This window comes from Anomalospiza imberbis, chromosome 17 (genome assembly GCF_031753505.1).
Source record: "Anomalospiza imberbis isolate Cuckoo-Finch-1a 21T00152 chromosome 17, ASM3175350v1, whole genome shotgun sequence".
Lineage (NCBI taxonomy): Eukaryota > Metazoa > Chordata > Aves > Passeriformes > Viduidae > Anomalospiza > Anomalospiza imberbis.
Genome location: NC_089697.1, coordinates 3,009,015 through 3,015,451, shown reverse-complemented (window position 1 = coordinate 3,015,451; position 6,437 = coordinate 3,009,015).

Below are 6,437 nucleotides of genomic sequence, written 5' to 3'. Positions count from 1 at the left end.
AATATTCACCGTAATGTGCCAATAAATCTGGTATTTATGAAAATGAGCCTGAGAGCCCCAGCCAGGCCAGGCACAGCTTCTCCCAAGGAAATGTAATGTTCCTGCACATCTCCCTCCATCAGTGCTCTGTCCCTGCTCTGAGACACAGCAGCCAGCAAAGCCCTGCAGCCCCTTTCCCAGCACAGCCTGCATGGCTCTGCTGCCTCATTTGGTGCTAAAAGTATCTTCTGAGAGACAAACAAACTGCTTTTTAATAGAGACCTGAGCAGCCTTTGAAGGTGGGAACCACAGTGACCCGTGGCACTTCAGTGGCTACAGAATTTTCATTCAAATATGCATTTCATTCTTTGTCTCATTTCAGCCTGGGTGGCTGCACGACAGAGAGAAGAGCAAGGAGAATGAAAGGGAGAAGAGCTTGTTTTCAGGAGAGGTGCTTAAGCAAACAAGTTCCTGTGATCCTTCTGTCCAGCACTGATCTCTCCCTACGCCCAACCCTTCAAGACCTTCGACCACCTCACCCAGTGTGACAAGCTCCCATTAGTTCCTAAATCATACATTAAAACAGGGACGCAGGGTTAGGGAATGCATCCCACCAGCAGCTCAACTGAGGCTGAAGCATCTGGAGTTCAGTTCCTGTCAGGCACCAGGGAATCCTCACCACGAGAGCCCGAGCCTGCCCCTCCTGAGCCACCAGGGCTGGTAGGAGCTCAGGCCACCCTCACCGCCCTGTCACCAAACCACAGCGGGACTGAAGACGAGGCTGCAGGGACACTGAAACATTTGTGGTAGCTCTTAGGCACCAAGAAAACTCCATTTTGCTTTCCACTTCAAAAAGAAGGAAATATTTTGAAGGATGGTGGTAAATCAATCTGGTTGTCAACAAATGCATGGGTACATTAGTTTTTGTCTTGTTGTGAAAATATCACAGAGTCATAGAAGTACAGAGTGGTTTGGGTTGGAAGAGGCTTTAAAGATCACCCAGTTCCAAGCCCTGTCCACTAGACCAAGTCCAACCTGGTCTTGGACACTTCCAGGGATCCAGGGGCAGCCCCAGCTTCTCTGGGCACCCTGTTCCAGGGCCTCCTCACCCACACAGGGAAGAATTTCTTTCTGATTTCTGATCTGAATCAGCACTCATAGAATTATTCAAATCTAATTCCACAGGAGTTGCTGCAGAAACTTTAAACTACTTTGCTGGAAAGGGTATGGTTGAACTAGTGAGCACAGCTTTACAGGCAACCAGTGAAGTCTCTAAGTCTCAATTAAATCAGTGAAAAAAACTCCTGGCTCTGTGGGATATTTCCTCCGTGGGTTTTTTAGCATCCTCACGTACAGCCATCCTTGGAGTGCCTCACAGTGCCAGCTGTACCAAGCAACTTTATGAAGAAAATGTCCCAGCAGGAGTTAATGGCTAGCAATTGAGGGCAAAAATAGGGTGGGATAGATGGGAAATAAGAGTTGCAGCTCTTAACTGACCAGACAGAGAAGGCTGGGAGGAAAGAGGGCGAGTCATTAAATCCAAATCTTGGCTGATAGAAGAAGATAGCTGTATCTTTTCTTGCAGGAAGGAAATAAGTCAGTAAAACACATTTTCAGCACTGCTGCTGCGCACCATTATTGCAATTATTTAGCAAAGAGATGGTTGAGTGTATAAATACTGCACTGACTTTGATAATGGTTCCTTTAATTTGTATAGGTTCGACAGCACTTTAAGGGCTGTGGGCACAATTATTCTTAAATGATAGATTCTCTTTCAGAAACCATATAGGGAATTCCTTTTGCTTTCTTTCTAAGGATAATAGAAAATAGCAGAAGCTTGACATCATAATAGAGTTCAAGTGCCTTAGCAGTATATCTACTCTCAAAGAATTCTAAAAAAGCTGCACTAATGCACTTTCCTGTGTGCGCGGCACAGGCACGCCCGTTTGGAGCCTTTGCAAATAAACAGACTGTTGCCTCTCTTGTCCATCAATTGAGGCAGCTCTCAGGATGATATAATGCCATGGATTCCAAGCCAATCAGCTGCTATTGCCTAATTATACAAGCAAAACAAACCCAGACTGTTTAAGGTAGAAGGGGGAGGCGAGAGGGGGAGCTGCCATAAAACACTGAGGGAGAGCTGTCTCGTCTTTTCAAACATGTAAAACCAGAGAGTTGTTTTCCCCTTAAACAGGAATACTGCAGCCATGATTGCACAGACCTATTTACTTTTCTTTTCATAATGTGCCAGGCTGCATGCAATAAAGCTGTCAGGCACAGCTCAAGAGCAATAAATATGGGGAAAACTGTTATTTAACAGGCCAAGAATCATCTGTACAGTGTCACTGTGCATTCAGAGCAGTGCTCATGTAAAAAGTCATTTTGCAAAATGACAATTTGTGTCGCATCTATTTCCATCTCTCCTCCCATTCCCTTCCCCTTGATTTTCTCAGCAGGAGTAGGGAGATTTCTGCATCCCTGCCCTGCTGCTGCTGAAGGAGCAGGTGCCAGGGCTGCCCAGTGCACCAAAACAGGGGGAAAAGGAAAGGGCAGAAACCTGTGGGCTCTGAAGAAAACAGGATGGGAAAATGACTCTATTTTACCAGTTTCAGAACAGACATGTAAACCTAAAGGTCCCATATATTCAGAGATAAAGGAAATAAAAACAAAGCCCTGATTCACAAGAACCTGGATATGCACCCACTTCAACTACAACTCACAGAAAGTGTTGGCTACAGGAGTTCCAGACTGAAAGAGAGAACAAGTCTAAAGTCTTGGACTTTTATATCCCAGGACAGCCTGCATGCTCAAGCACTTATCACTTCTTCAGGCCAATAAAAGCATAGAGTTCTTTAAGAAATATGAGCTTTTGCAGGCCCAGGTATAAAAATCTCATCAAGCCCATCAAAAGCATCACCTCAGTATATGATTCTTATTTGAAACAGCTTCTTTGAAAACACAGTTCCCTTTCCAAGGTATTCCTGTCACAGCTCAGAGACAAAATTGTTCCAAAAAATTCTGGTGTAATGATTTGCCTTCAGAGACCAGAGCCCCAGCAGATTTGTGGTGAAGACTCCCAGAGGTGCCAGTGACCCAACAAAGATCACTCTGAGCCAAAACACCCCAAGGAAGAGGAACGGTCACCAGAAAGATGTGCAGAAGAAATGAATTAAGGACTTAACTCAATGTCAAGTCACATGAATGTGGTTTGCTGAAAGGAATAGGAATAAAATAATTATAAAGCTTCGATCTTCTGTCATGCTCCCTTTATCACAGTGTGATTTGCTCTTTTGAGCATCCACAGGAATTTAAAACCCAGTGTAGCATCTGGCCAACCCCCTTTCATGAAAAGAAATGGATTCCTGAAAAATCCCACTGAATAATATTAAATTTATCAATGATATATGGGAGAAATAACCAGGCAGTGTATAGATCTGAAAGCAACCACCAGCACTGCTTGGTTCAGGAGTGCTATTTATTTAAGTACTGTGATTATCAAGTGATGGAATGACTGGGTGGGTTGTGTTATATCTGCAGTCACAGACAGCCAACTGTGTAGATGGGCTGGAGATACATGACATTTGATTCAGGACTTTCACAGCCTCTTGGCAGGCCTGTTTTGTTCTGGGAGCATCAGCAGCCCTATAAATAAGTTATTGATTTTAATTTGTGAGCAGAATATTGTTTAATCTGTGCAAATCGCCTCCTGTTCCACTGTATAAAGTCAGCAGAAGGAAATAAACTATCGAATAAGTGCTAAATTGCACTGAGTTAAAAAATCTGCCATCAGTGACATTTTACCCTTCAAAACCATCATTCTCCTAAATTGAGATTCTTTTAATGATAGCAGACAGCCTCTCCACAGAATGGCCCTGGAAAGACTGTGAGAGTTCAATTCTAACTAATAAACCAAATAGTTTTGGCTCAACTGTGGCTCACTGTGGGACATTCTGTGGGGTGTGGGGCAGCAGACGGGCTCACCATCACTGTGGGGGTCCCTGCAGTGGGAGGGGGTTTTGTGAAGGAGGCAGAATGGTTCTGCTCAAAGGAAACTGTCAGGACAAGGGTTCTCTCTCCCTGATGGGTCTTCTTTTCCTCCCCTGGTGCTGCACATTAAATCACTAAAACACTATGTCTCAAGTGACCAATTATTTGCCAGCCCCAGAGCACCACAGTCCAGAAAATGTCTCCATCTCACCTCGATTCAAACACAGAGCTTGAACTCAGCCATGTTCATGCCTGAATTTGCCTCTCATTTGCAGTTTTGCCAAAAGCAGCTGGTGTTTGGAAGTGATTGCCCTGGGGAAGCTGAGGTGGTTTGTGATGGAGCTGTGTGACTGAGGTGCCCACAGGACGGCTGTCGCATGGGGGTACACCCACTCTGCCTTCCTCCATGGCCTCCAAAAGCCCCTCATCATCATCCCAGACTCAGCCACCAGCCCTGCTGCCTGTAGGGGAAAAGGGTCACTATGTCCTGTCACCTCATAACCACCAGAGTCACACGCTGGGTTGGGTTGGAAGTGACCTTAGAGATCATCCATATCCAACCCCCTGCCATGGGCACCTCCTGGATGCTCAGAGCCCCATCCAACTGCTTCATGGCTTTAAAAAATCACATAAACCAGGCACTGATCCCCCCTGCGTGTAGTTAACACACTCAGCCAGTTAATTCCAGTCAACATTTACAAGTTTTCTTAGTAGAAACCTGAAGTTTGGTGCTGGCTTTGTGGTCTGTACCTCAATAGTGTATACAGGAAATAGAATCTATCACTTTGAGTCTATTACATTTACTTATTATTGCCTTTCACTTTGAGTCAAGATGGGATTGAAAACTGATACCTGGAAATTCCCACTGGAAATTCCCCAGCCTGTTTTTTCCAGCCATAGCGCCAGCTATTATGACACCACATTTTCAAGGAACCTTGCAATTCAGAAAAGTCCTGTTGAGAAAAGCATTTTGAAATTAACCTTTGAAATTATGGCTGCTCATGGCCTTTCCCCAACCTGACTCATGAAGCAAAGCCTGTCTCCCTTGAAATTCTATTAAAAATGCCAGTCAAATAAACCCATTATAGCTATAACAGCTCAAATTAATGTCAACATGTCAGGACATATGTCTAATTTCAGTTTGGAGACTTGAAGATTGGAATCCTCATTATGGGCACCATCAGCTGTTTCCAAACAGCCTTCAGGTCTGGAGAGATTCATTTGAAATGAGGAACATCAAGGCAGACCTCACAGAGCTGTTCAGATGGTGCATTAATTCCAGTCACTTGGCTAAATCTACGATTACCATCACTGTGGATTCAATCATCCCCTCCAACTTGCTGCTGGTGCAGTTTCAGAGGCCTTTCCACACATCCTTCTTCTCCATGGGAGACAGCAAGGGACAACACTGGCTGTGACCTTGGGGTGGGATGGATGGGGACGAGGAGCTCGGCTAAATGAAGCAGGGCACCAGCTCTGCCCAGCCCAGACCTGCTGATCTGTTACAAATCCCTGTTACAAATCCCTGCCCAGCTCCTGATCTGGCCTGCTCAGCACAAAGGAACCTCTGACAACCTCTCTGAAATGAGACTGAAAATTGCAGTATCAAACCTCTCAGACTGTGTGTGCTTTGGTGAAGAGCTGGAGCATGCATCTCCATGCATATTGACTCTGGGACAGGGAGAAGGAGGGCTGAGCTTCTATTACAGCACTATTCAGAAACTTGTCACTGTTGAAACCCTTTGCACTGGTTGCTATATAAATGCAAGGCAGACAGACCTTTTCACAGATTTCCTGCCATTTAGCTCTGGATGACACAAAGGAAGGGAACAAACAGGAAGGGAGATGGATGGGAGTGATGTGGGATCACAGAGCTGTGCATACCCTAAGCATATGCACGACCTGATTCTTCAGACAGCATGCTTAAAATCACTGCTTAATCTTTCCTCTTCTGTCTGTTCTGAATTGTACAGGTATTTTTGCCAATTTCTCCCTCCTGATATGCAACCTGCAAAATAGAATAGGAAAAAAATCACACTTGTCCCCTTATCCCATTGTATCTCACTACTTTCAGGGGAATCCTTGCTTTTTTTCTAGGGTTATACACATTTTTTGCTTTTCAATATAGATTCCCAAATTTCTTTCTGCCGAGTTTCTCTGCTCAGTTTGTTTTGTCAACTTCAAAACACATTAAAAAATAATTTTAAATGACCTTTTGACACAAGTGAGACATAAGCGTGGATTCCACTGTGTGCAAAACTTCCGGGACTCTGTCAAAACAAATATTTGTTGTTCTCAGCAACATTTCAGTTATTCAAGACAAACCTGAGAAATGCTGATGAGTGCAAAAATCTCAGTTGAAACTTCACTTGAAACTTGTCACAGTGAAGAAAAGCTTCTGTACAAATTCCAGAATAAAAAACATCAAGACTCCTTCTGAACTCATATCAGAGGAAAGAATAATATACTGT